The sequence below is a fragment of the Vicugna pacos genome, chromosome 20 (assembly GCF_048564905.1).
Source record: "Vicugna pacos chromosome 20, VicPac4, whole genome shotgun sequence".
Taxonomy (NCBI): Eukaryota; Metazoa; Chordata; class Mammalia; order Artiodactyla; family Camelidae; genus Vicugna; species Vicugna pacos.
In genome coordinates this window covers 34,301,673-34,315,006 of record NC_133006.1, presented here as the reverse complement: position 1 = coordinate 34,315,006, position 13,334 = coordinate 34,301,673, and the positions used below count along the sequence as shown (strand labels likewise).

The 13,334-nt window shown below is 48.5% G+C and overlaps 1 long non-coding RNA gene across 1 annotated transcript in view; it reads right to left on the bottom strand.

The window, feature by feature from the left end:
- Positions 1-1,017: 1,017 nt before the first annotated feature.
- LOC140687795 (uncharacterized) overlaps positions 1,018-13,334 on the bottom strand; it is a 51,286-nt gene continuing 38,969 nt past the window's right edge. The window contains exon 6 of the long non-coding RNA XR_012062353.1: positions 1,018-2,255. This is a non-coding gene — a long non-coding RNA (uncharacterized lncRNA). The remainder of the gene's footprint in view (positions 2,256-13,334) is intronic.

Below are 13,334 nucleotides of genomic sequence, written 5' to 3'. Positions count from 1 at the left end.
GACAATCAAATGTGTTATGCCAGAATATTCTTCAACATTAACTGAGACTTATAAAATATCCTTTGAAAAATGGCTATCTAGAGAAGTTAAACATGTCTCGGATTTAGAACAGCATTTATTCACCATCTTTTCTTATACTGGTTGAAATGTTTCTAATTGATTTAGACGTGTGGAATGTTTGAGATGGCGTGAACATGGTACAGCGGTTAAGAACAAGGCTAATTTGCCCAAGATTAATCTCAGGCAAGTTTGTTAACCTCATTTTAGTAGATATTGTTGGTGGCCCACCCAACATTCATGTCCCTCCTTCCTCTTTCCTGGTGGAACCTTGATTTTTCTCTGCCAAGCACACAGCCAGTGTGACTCAGGGGAAGTGTGACTCAGGGGAAGCCAGTGTAACTTACTTCTCTAGCTCTGGATGTGGGTCTTGATGTATCTAAACTAACCACATCGTTCTATTCTCCTCTTCAGTTTATGATACATGATACAGATCAGGCCAACAAAAAATACAAGGGGATTTGCCCAGAGTTTCTAGGACAGTTCTTCTAAGAGAATTTCCAGAAGCAATTCCCTCCCTGAAGCTTAACATAAAGAAGCAAGCTGGGAAGCCTGAGTGCTGCTGACAGCCAGCCCTCAACCACAAGAAGACCCAGCCTTAGCATAAAGTCCACACTGCTGATGGCAGGGCAGAGAGATGGAGAGAACTTGGGTCCCTGAAGTCATTCTTCTAGATAAAAGATCACCCAGCTCTACAGTCCATTCTGCCTTTGGACTTCCTGTAAGCTCTGTGAGCCAAGAAATGTCCTTACTGTTTAAACCACCTTGATTTGGGTTTCCATTACTTACACGCAAAAGCATCCTCACTGTTAAGCTCATTGAACTCTGTCTCATAGAAATGTTGGGAGGAATAAATTTGATAGGTCATATGACATGCTTAGCATCATGCCTGGATCATATAAGTGCTCAATAAATGCTCACTATTATTATCTAACCTCCTTTTTATGATTATTTGCCCAAGTTGCTAAAGATCTCCTATGGAAGTTTTCTGAGATTAGCCCAAATGCATCAAACCAGAAAGAGGGCCAACTCAACAATCAGATGGTTAAGTCGAGAAGGCTGATGACATAAGTACCAAAACCCTAGAGGCAGAAAAAGGTCAAAATCCAAAAAGAAGTCTGGCTAGAAAGTGCTGGGATCAGATGCCTTGTAAGTGAGACTGGGCCAGCGTGGATCTCCTGGTTACCAGGCTCCCAAATGACAGTCCCCCTGGTCCTAATAGGTCCAGCCGAGGTCTTAAATGGAAGACCCGGCAAGACAGCATGTTGGCGGCAGAATCTAGTTGAACATCAAGATCTTACTTCTAGCCCAGTGCCCTTTTCACTACATTAAATTCAATCCCATCCCATGGGCACTTACTTTGGTTACACTCAGAAGAATCTCCCTAAGTTACCTAAATAAGGCGTGCAGAGGCAAAGCGCCCACTTCTCTCTTCAACGTAAGTTGGTGGTTACCGTGGGGTGGAGAGGAGATAAACTAAGTTCCTATCCACATAGCTTATTCCTATAATGACTGAAGTTTTTACAGATCATGTAAAGGTTTCTTTTTGTGCATCGAGGAAACTGATCCATCAGCTTAACAGGCTCTCAGCAGTCCCTGTACTTCTGCCCCTTCAAATCAGGGCGAGTGACTGACCCATGAAGAGCTCCTCCCTCCCCGCATGCGGCTTTCTGGCCACTCCAAAGCCCGGGCGGCGTGCCGCAGCCGGGCCCCTCTGGGAGCGACAGGCCTTCCCAGTGCGCCCCGCCCACCTCCGTCCACTCTCACCCGCCCTCCTGAGGAACTGGGTCACTCCAGGAAAAGTGTGCAAAGAGCCAGCCCACGCACGCAGCGTGCTGAATCATCCGAGAACACGCTCGGCACGGAAGGGTGGGCCTGCGGCACCTGCAGAAGGCTGGGGAACAAACCTGCTGTCCCCTGGGCGACCTCTCTCTCCTGTCGGCCGAGCCTCTTTGGTGTCCTCAGCTCACGGACCTTACGGCCACACAGGCCACCCCTGGTCACCAGGGTGATGGCAGAAAGCAGGTCTTCTCTTCTCTTCGTCCTGGGCCTTTTTCTCCCTCCTCTGGGCTTTCTTGGGCTAGTTTTATGCCCGTTACCACCGTCTACCACGTATTAGGGTTGGTATGGGAATTAAGCTGGTTCGAGTCGAGCCTGGGCCTTTCTGGCTGGGGAATTCGGCAGGCGGCTCCATGACTCTGAGTGGGAATCATAAAGATTTGATAAGATAATACAGAGACAGTATTGTCTGTGTCTAAAGGACACACCACAGAAGTCGGTATTTTTCCCTTGTCCTGACTCAGAACGCATTCTCATTCTTCTCCCTCAGTGCCTGACACAGGGCCCCACCCACGGTCGCCACCTGAATTACTTTACCCAATTAATTAGCCTACCCTTGAGTTTTCCCAGGGCCGGTTCCACTGCACCGCCACTTAACGCTGTAAGTGACCACCAGCAAAATCTATGCAGGCTGCATGTTCTAAATAAAATCCTTACCTACCGACATGAATTCAGAGTTGTTTTTTGGGTTTTTTTTTTTTAATTGAAGTATAGTCAGTTTACAATGTTGTGTCAATAAGAGTTACATTTTCTTTTGAACATAGAGACTGGTTTATATTAGCATCCACTGACCCTGAGAACACTTTTAATAACCAAGAGGCATGAGCTGAGACCATTCTGCCTTCAGCAACCCAAGTTTTACTTTTTTTTTTTAATTGACTTTCATTTTTTAATTGACTTTTTATTTGATTTTTGTCAATTTATAATGTTGTGTTAGCTTCCAGTGTATAGCATAGTGATTCATTTATACATATATATATTTCTTTTCATATTCTTTTTCATTATAGGCCATTACAAGGTATTGAATATAGTTCACTGTGCTATAGAGTAGGACCTTGTTTATATGGTGTGTGTGTGTGTATGTTTTTGGGGTGGGGGTGGTAATTAGGTTGGTTGGTTTATTTATTTATTTATTTATTTATTTATTTAGTGGAGGTGCTGGGGATTGAACTAAGGACCCTGTGCATGCTAAGCACACACTCTACCACTGAGCTATACTCTTCCCACCCAGGACCTTGTTGTTTCTTTATTTTATATAGAGTAGTTAGTATCTATAAATTCCAAACTCCCAATTTATACCCCCTCCACTCCCTTTCCCCTCTGGTAACCATAAGTTTGTTTTCTATGTCTGTGAGTCTGTCTCTGTTTTGTAAATAAGTTCATTTGTGTCTTGTTTGTTTGTTTAGATTCCAAATATAAGTGATACCATGTGGTATTTTTCTTTCTCTTTCTGGCTTACTTCACTTAGTGTGACAGTCTTCAGATCCATCCATGTTGCTGCAAATGACATTTTTAGGGCTGAGTAGTATTCCCTTGTGTATATATAGCAAACTTCTTCATCCAGTCATCTGTCGGTGGACATTTAGGTCAGCAACCCAAATTTTAAAATGAATTATTCCCACACAAGTCTCTGTATCTCTTCCCCACCTTAATTATGCTGGCTCTTAACATGTGGAAGCAGAAAAATTTGGTTGGTTTGAGTCAACTGGGCAGCTTAACTGACACAAAAGAAGACTTTATTTCCTGGGTTAATGGTATCAGTGCCTCCCAGGGAGACAAGGATGCCAGTGGGGGAGGGAATGTCCTAGTTCAAAGGAGCTTTCTAGAGATGGACTCTGGTCTTGAAGTCGCTGAAGGTTTCTTCCAAAAGGTGATCTAGCTGGAGGTAGTGCCAGGTGTCTGCGACCCAGCTGCCCACACTGTGCCATGCCCTCTGCCCGGGACCAGGGTACTGGTGGTTAAGGAGCTGTAGAAAAGCCGTGTGATCTTCAATTATTGGGAGAGGAGGTGGGAGGGAGAAAGGGGACTCTGGTAGCTCTCTAATGTCCAACCCTGGACAGAGTGTGCCTGACAGGCGGAGCAAAGCAGTTTCAGTGCCAGAACTTGCCAGATCATCTGACGCACTGGGATCTTATGGACCCACACTAAGCCTGCCCATGTCCCCATGGTAACTCGTGGGATGGACCTGTGATGAGGCTGGGTGTTCTCTAATAAAATGTCACCTGATGATTCCTGAGGATAAATAACAGTGTATGATTTTCCATATTCAGACGCTTGTCCTTTGGCTGAACAGGAAGGCAGTTTGCTTTGCTATTGGCCCAAGCCTCTGGGTTTCTAAGCCCTTTTGTATCTTGGAACATTTTGTGTGAGAACTTGGCAGCAGAAGGCCTGGCCTCAGTAAGAGAACCTGGGAGCCCGTGTGCACAGACTTCCCGAAATAGAGACACAAAGAGAGCGGAGGCCTCCTGAGCTTGGCCAGTGTTCTAAGGCAGCGGAGGTGTTTGTGGTCAGCTTGAAAGCACAGCTGAGCAGCCCTGGACCCTAGAGTGTTAATTTCCCAGGGCTGCTGGAACAAAGCCCCCAAACTGGGTGCTTTAAAACAGCAGAAATTTATTCTCTCAAAGTTCTGCCAATGAGAAGTCCAAGGTTGTGCTCTCTCTGTAGGAGAGGTTGGGTTCCCTGCCTTCCTCTTAGCTTCTGGTGTGGCCAGCAACTTTGGGCATCCCTTGACCAGGAGATGCGTCATTCCAGCCTCCACCTCCGTCTCCACAAGGTGTTCTCCCTCTGTGTGTGTCGGTCTCTTCTTGTATGGACACTAGCCACACTGGATTGGGGCCCACCCTGCTCCAGGTCGACTCCATCTTATCTAATTACATCTGGAATAGCCCGTTTCCAGGTCAGGTCACATCCTGAGGGACTGGAGGTTAGGACTTTGTCTTAGTCTGCTCTGAAGACACAACAAAGTACCATGGACAGGGTGGCTTATAAACAACAGGAATGTATTTCTCACAGTTCTGGAGGTTGGGAAGCCCAATATCAAAGTGCCAGTTGGGCCCGTTTCTGGGGAGGAATCTCTTCCCAGTTTGCAGATGGCCTCCATCTCTCACAAGGTGGAGAGAGAACAAGAGAGAGCTCTCTGACCCCTCTTCTTATAAGGGCACTAATTCCATCATGAGAGGCCCACCCTCAGACCTCATCTAAGCCTAAACACCTCCCAAAGACCTCACCTCCAAACACCATCACATGGGAGGTGATTAGGGCTTCAACATATGAATTTTCAGAGGATACAAACATCCAGCCCATAAGGGACTTCCACATGTCATTTGGGGGTGCCCTGGGTACACACACCTGAGCAGCCACAGGGATCAGGATCAGGAGGGACAGAGATGCACAGCCTGAGCTAAATCCTTCAGTGGGAGGAGAGTCACAACCCCTAACACAGGAATTGTTATCGCCCCAGCCTCCCCACATTAGTCTTTCAATGACTCGACCATTTGATACTGAAATCTGCATGGGGTGCACCCCAACTTTTAGGGGGCTGGAGTTAATCCAGGAGGGTCATCTCCTCTCCTCCCACAGAAAACACAGCCAGCTAAAGCAGAGGGGTCTCACTCAGGGGAAGGCCGGCCAACTCAGGCAGTGCTCCTAGAAGCTGGTACAGTCTCCCCAACTGGAAACGACCCTCGGGGGGCACAGCCAGGCCAGGCTAACTGGTTTCCCTCCTCAGTGTCCCCGTCACAGACCAGCGCCCTGTTCACCTTGTCCACATGAGTCCCGCCTGTCCAGGGGATGCTCCACAACTTCCACTTCATGCTGGCAGTCCCCGCCCACTGCCCCCACCCCGAAGATCACATGATGGGGCCGAAGGCCTTCCCAAAGGATGGGCTCCCTCAGCTGGGTCAGCTCTCCAGCCCTCCCCTCGATCCGCCCTCCCTCTGCCCCGGGTATTTAAGTAGGCACGGCTTTGTTTGGAAACACTGTGCTCACCACTATTAATAATACATGGAGAGGCGCCCGTCTCCAAGGAACTCCAAGTGCTTCGCAGGCATTATCTAATTAGCCCTCACCCAAAGCCCTGCTCCTGCAGAACCATCAGGGGAACAGCAGCTGATTCAGAGCTGTGGCGGGATCGAGACACCCCTGGGGCTCTCGGCGAGGGCACAAGGCGCAGTGCTGACCCAGGAGGTGGGCTGACACCGCTTCCAGTGAAAAGACTATTGTAAAACTCTCCTCTTGCTTCCCCCTCCCCCACCCCGTCCCAAACTGGGAAACTGGGTCAAAGGAATGATTTGCAAAACCCCAGAAGGGCATTCCTTGACAACTTGTCCAGGTAAGTCACCATCCCCAGGCACACTGCCACATGCCAGTCAGGGCCCTCAAGATGACGACCCTTGTCACAGGCTCACTCTCTGCTTTTCCATCCCTGGGCGCCCCCCCAACCCCTTCTACACCTACTCCAGCTTCTCTTGATGGGGCCACCAAAAGTGGGAGGGGGAACTGGAGGGGAGCAGTCAGTGCCATCCCTTCGGGGATCCATCTTCCCTTGAACGTTCCCCATCTCCCCGCCTCACACACGGCCTGTCTCTGCCGTACCCACAATAGCCAGAGTGCTCGCAGCCCACGAGACTAGGCCCCCAGCCTCCCTGCAGAAGGCCCAACAGGCCTCACAGGTGTGCGCAGGCTCCTCGTACATCCAACTAACTAATTTCCCCCATGCACCTGACTCAGCGCCTTCCTCCCACCTTGAAAGTATCCTCTGCATATCTGGGGACACATAAGGGGAATGCTAATTCCTTTATCCACTCAAAAATCCTCTGTGGAAGATAGGGCTGGAATTTTTATCTGCACTTTACAAATTAGCAAAATGAGGCCGAATTGACTGTGGGATTTGCCTGGGGTCGGACAGTTTACAGATAACAAAACCCTGAAGGGAACCCTGAGCATTATGCTTCCAGGAAGGAATGCTTTGCTATCAGGCCGTGGTCTCAGCCCACCTGCCCCTCTCGGAGAGTTCAGAGAGCTCATGTTACTGACACCTTTACAGAACCAAAACTCTGTGTCATCTGTGAGGAAACAGACCACTGACACGAGTGTGAAATGAAAGCACAAACAAGAGAAAGGAACAGTTTCCCCTAGGAGACTACCTGGAAAATCAGAACCATTTCTGTCAACCTGCATTTGGGGAGAGCAGAATAGGATCAGAGTGGTAAACAGAGTCAGCAATTTCCAGAACTGACAAGGGTTGATGTTAAGGTTTTACGTAAGTAGAAGTCAAAGAAGTGTTACGATAATTCTTACGTAGCATACGGCGGTTACAAACGCGCGATGTGCTTTCCCATGGGTTATTTCATCCAACTGTACAAAGATCCAGCATGATGGATACAGTCATTCCTATTTTTACAGTTGGGAAAACCGCGGCTCAAAGATTCCTTGCCTAGAGACACAGAGCTGGTAAACTTCAATCACACTCCAATCCGGATGTTCAGCCACAGCGTTGGTGTTCTTTCCAGTTCATCACAGCCACCTCCCAAAATCCTTTTGTTATGATCGCATAAGTATCCCCTTGAGTATTTGTGGATGACCTTTCTGCATCCGCTCCTGCTGAGTCAGCCGTCATTGCTGTTCACTGACACAGCTGCCCTCTCTTTCCAGGCCTGCAGGGGGACTGCACTTTCCTGCCTCCTTGAAGGCAGACGTCACCATTCAGCTTGTTTTCCCCAATGAAAGGCACGCAGAAGTGGTGCGTGTCATTTCCAGGTGGAAACATTTAACTGCTGGCACCAAAGTCTCCAGCTTTCATTCCCTGTGACAGTTGTAGTGAAAGCTCCTGCACAGACTGAGCCTCCATCAGCCTGGGTCCAGGAGCAACCCCCACGAGCAGAGCCTTCCTGTTGAACCTGCATCAAACTTGAGCAAGAAATGTCTCTGTTGCTTCAAATCACTAAGATGTTGGGTTTGTTTGTTACCGCAGCATGACCTGTTCTATCCTGACTGTTGCACTACCCAGAATTTCCTCTGGAGAATCTGCCCAGCCTCGAGGAGTCTTGGGTGGGACTGAATCTACCCCCAGCTCTAAAGGATAGATTCCACTGGCATCTAGCCATCAGTAAAATATGATCCCTTGTGCCACAGTGCTTGGTTTTAAGTGTGGATAATAACCTGGGTCCATGCCAATTAATTCCTAGGATTTATTTAGAGCAGTTCAGGGATGAACCAACCAGTCTGAAAGTAAAAAACTGTTCAACAGTTAGGAAGCAGTGCTTTCTCCCCTTCGATGACAGCAAGCCCCTGTCACTGAGGGTAACCACCTTGCAAATGAAAGACAAAGGTGAACCATGGGCTAGGGCAAAACCTGCAGGTCCTAGACAGGAAGAGCAGAAGCCCGCCGTCAGCTCTGGACTTTCAGAGACGAGCCATTAAGTCCCCTATTCACAAAGCCAGGCAGAGGTCAGCTTTCTCTTACTTGAAATTAAAAAATAACCTTTAACAGATAGTTTTAAACAGCTCCCTCCTTAGAATAATAACCTATTGATTTACTGATGGATAAAATATTAGAAGAACTTCTACAATCAGTCCTGAATCTTTTGGGGGCTTACATTTTGACTTTTGTGGGGTGGCAGATATTCCTTAGGAAGGCAACAGAAATGAAGTCTGGAGTAAAAGATTTTAAAGAACATATGAGTTCGGGATTTGCAGATACTAACTACTATATATAAAACAAGTTTCTACAGGGAACTATATTCAATATCTTGCAGTAACCCAAAAGGGAAAAAAATATGAAAAGGAATATATGTATGTACATACATGACTGAAACATTATGCTGTACACAAGAAATTGACACAAAATAGTAAACTGACTATACTTCAATTTAAACAAAATTAAAAATTAATTTTAAAAAAGAAAAAAAAAAGGATGGTGTAACTGGCTCTTTTTACAGATGAAGGACTAAGGCACAGAAAGGTACGGTCACTTCCCCTGGACATTCTGAGCTGCCCAGCTCCTGCTGACCTCTGATCCCGTGGGTTGTGCAGTCTCAGGGTTGTTCTGGGGATTAAAAGGAGATAACGTGTGTAAAGCTCCTATCATAGTGGTTGGCAGTGTGGATAACCAACAATTGCTAAAGGCTTTTATCAGTGACTCACATTTCAGTCTTGGGGGGGGGATAAATACTTGACACTCCCCTTATCAGTTATTACATTACAGAGAGAACCCGCCCAGAGCAAAGAAGGCGCCAGGCCCTTGAGCTTGACCCAGTGACCAGCCACAGCCATCTGCAGAGAGGCGGGTTGACCCTGACCCGAGTCCCACGTGGCACCAGGGGTCACGCAGGGGCATGTGTACCAAGCACACTGGGTGTCAAGAGTCAATCCTCACAAGGAACCGGCACCTGTAACTGTGTCCTAAGGTGACTGGGAGTCCTGTAAGATGCCGAGCAGCTTTGCTGCTGAAATTCTGAGGCACACTGGGTCACTAACGGCCCAGGACAGGCAGCACCCCCACAGAGAATCACTGAGAATGGACACCCAGAGGCTCAGCACCTCCTGGGGATGGGACAGAGCAGGCCAGAGTGGGGACAGGCTTGTTGGCAGCAGAACACTCCTGAGCATCCTCAGAAATACCTAGTGGAGGTTCTGCAGGGCCTAGAGGTGCTGACAAAACCACAGGACAAGGGCCCCTGGTGCAGCGGTGGCTGCAGTAAGTGACAGGGACCCCACACGTACAGGGGACACTGGCCACAGGCGCAAGGCCCAGCCCTGGTTTAATAAGCAGCGGCAGGAGCAGAGCTTCCACCTCCTGGGCGCAGGCGGGACGGAGCCCTGAGTGAGAAGAGAAGCCCGGGCCACCAAAGGCAACTGTGATCGCTTCCCCTTTTGTTCGAGGCCAGCCCTGGGTGTATCTTTTGGGTCCTGGTGTTCTAAGGTCTTGGAGCAAATGAGTAACCAACATAACCCCACCCCCTCAAATGAGTATAAAATAAATGGCAAGTGTCTATCGCTGCTTCTCTTCCAAGTGTGAATCTCCTCCCAAAACCAGCTGGACCACAGATATTCAGATGGGTCATCCAAAGAGCAGAGGCTTTGAGCTGGACTCAGAGGATAGAGAGGGACCCTCTCCTTGCCGGCTGTGCAGCGGTGGGTTCATCTCTCATTCTCCTTATTTATGAACTGAAGGTAATATAACTCCTATGCTACCATGCCCATCTCATTGTGAGGATTAAATGAGACCATGAAAAAGGAAAGGGTTTTATCAGATGCCAAAGGGCTGAAAGGCCTTCATAATTCCTATTAGCCCAATGCTTCTCTGTGGTTGATGGACAGAAGATGACCAAATTCCCAAGTGAAGCCAAAGTCTCTTGAACCCACCCCCTCAAAGAGCCAAGCAGCAGCCCTCTCTTTCCCCAACAAATGCATTTTTTTAAGCAACAAATTCATGGGATTTATCTAATCGCCACTTTGCTCAAGCAAATCATTTTTCCAATCTAAATTCAGTAGCAGCTGCGGCAAGTGTAAAATGACTTCCTCTTAATGCTTTGCTGTGGTGACAGGAAGAAAATGAGACAAAGTGTAAAGGTGTGCTCTATATTTCATCCCATGTTCTATAAAAACCCCAAACACAATAATCCTCTGCAATTGCTTCCAGAGGCAGATGGGCCCGAGGGCGGGAAGGTGGGAGGCAAGCAGCCAGGCTGGGGGGCTGGCACTCAGAGGGCAGCTCTGGAGGCAGTGACGAAGGGGCAGAGGAAGGCGGGCATGGGATCATAGGTCACAGGTCAGCGTGGCCATCGTCCGCACCCCACCCACATTCACACATCATCACCCGCCATCCACATCCTCTCTTCCTTCTCAGGAAAGTCCACTCTTGGGAAAGGTTCTAATAGGCGTCTGGGGCCGCAGCATGAGGTCACCATCCTCCATGTGGGTGGGGGCCCCAGTTCCTGCCGAACAACTCAGAGATACAGGTCAGACCGCTAGACACATCCCGGGAGGAGGAACTGGGACTGTTTTATCGCTGAGCTGTTGTTTCTTGACTACTTTTCCTTTGTTTCCACATTCCCTCACTTCCCTAATTAGTAACTCCTTGAATCTGCTCTTTGGAACTCAGAAAAGGCCTACAACACTAAAGGCTTTTTCTGCAAACAAGAGTCTCTGTTTAAAAAATAAAAAAGAGTGTGTGTTGCGGGGGAGGGGACACAAAGGGGCTTTTGCACCCTGAAGTCCCTGCAGGGTCCTGCCTGGTCTCAGTCCCTCCTTTTCTTTGATACTCTTCCATCCAGAGGGCCACGGGGGCGGGACAGGACAGGGAATGAAGTTCTGGAGAGAGAGGTTAATCACAAACTCAGCAGAGGCACTCAGGGTTAGGGGAACTAGGTTTCAATGCCAACTTCAGGAGAGCAGGGCTGAGGGGCGCACGGGACTTCTTTGGACATTCTTTTCACAACTTCCCATAAATCGATCTTTATTTCAAAATGAGACAGTTAAGGTAAAAGGCACCAGGTTCTCTGGTGTCTTCCTCCTTCGTTAGAGCAGCCTGTCATTGCTCTCTGCGGGCCTTCTAACTCTTCCTCTTCAAACTCAGCTCCTGCATCGTGTGCGGCACAAAGTACACACTCAATAGATGTTTTTGTTAACGAGTCAACGAATGGTCCCCGTTATTTCTGTGATAAAGAAAGAGGCTGTGGGATCAATAAACCAACATAATTCAGCAGTTAAAAGCATGCACTTAAAGTCAGGCTGCCTGACGGGAACCCTTGTTCTCCGGGCTGCTCTAGCTGTGTGACTTTCTGAGTCCCATTTGCTCACCCTCAAGTAGGAATAGCGTTACCGAAAGAAAGTCCGTGTTCCCGATGCCCAGTGAGGCCAAACAAAGTAAAACATCAGAGTTTGGATCAGAGAAAGTTTTTGCAGCGCCAAGCAAGGAGAACTGGTGGCTCGTGCCCAAAAATCTCAAACTCCACGATGGTTTTTTGGGAAAAGTTTTTTATAAGTAAAATTTGGGGTGAGGGCTGCCAGGTGTGTGACTTTCTTCTGATTGGCTGGTGGTGAGGTAACAGGGTGGCGTCCCAGGAATCTTGTGTCCAGCCTGAAGTTGCCAGCCTCACCTGGGTGGGGATCTTAGCAGAACTCAAAGGTATCGTGACGTACATTCATTGAGGAGGAAGCAGGACCCTGCCCCAAGGCTGCACTCTTGTTTCTTGACTGATCCTCCCTCCCTTAGCAACTGTGTGAATCTGCCCTTTGAAACTCAGGGAAGGTCAAGGAGGCTGAAGGAAGTCTGTTTCCTACAAAGAAGAAATGGGGGACACGGAAAGGATTTGTGCCGGGGAGGACCCCACAGGTCCTGCTGTTTCAATAGTATTGACATCATAGGGTTGTTGGAAGGACGAAATGAGCTAATTCACTGAGACACAGTAGGAAATGTCCATTTCATCTTCTCCCCAGTTCCCGACACAGAATTTCTATAGTGCTTGGGACTTCCTGAGTGATAGGGGCTTTCTTTGTAACTCGTAACAAGCCCTTTTCAACAAAACCTAAGTTTATGCAAATGAGGTGGCACTTGGTGGGCCCCCGGATAGCTTGGGGATGGAGGCTGAGTGCCAGAGGAACCAATGGTGTGATCAGAGGGTCCCTCTCCCAGCCCCACCCCCAGCCTCCTGGGAAGTAAGGAAGATGGAGTTCAGTCACCAATAGCCGCGATTTGACCAATCATGCCCGCATAATAAAAACCCCATGAAGACCCCCAAATGATGGGTTCTGAGAGTCTCCAGGTTGGTGAACATATCAAAGTGCTGGGAAGATGACGTGCCCACAGAGGGTATGGAAGCCCCATGCACTGGTCCACCCCCCATTCCCTTGCCTTACGAATCTCATCCATTGGCTGATCCCGAGTCGTAGCCTTTTTAATAAACTGGTAATGGTAAGTAACTTGCCCTGAGTTCTGTGAGCCGTTCTAGCAACTATCAAAGCTGAGGAAGGGGTTGTAGGGACTCTAATTTACAGCTGGTTGTTCAGAAGTGCAGGTCACAACGTGGGACTTGCAACCGAAGTGGAGGGAGGAGGTGAGGGGGGCAGTTTTGCAGGCCTGAGCCCTTAACCTGTGGTGTCTGCACTAAGGCAGGTAGTTAATGTTAGAATTGGACTGAACTGTAGGACAGCCAGCTGGTGGCCAGAGAGTTGGAGAACTGGTTGGTGTGAGGAAGAGCCCCACACATTTGATGTCAGAAGTATCGGGAGTGGAAATAGTTCAGATGAACAAAAGCAACTTGGCACAGTGCCTGGGCATGCAGTAAGCTCTCAGTCTTGGCTATTATCATCTCTGGAATGCCTTTGTGACCTGCCTCCACCCCTAACCCTGACCCCATTCTCCCCACGTGGATGCCAAACCTCCAGTGCTCCCCTCATAGCATCATCTTACCACCCTCGGTCCCGGTTACCTCCTA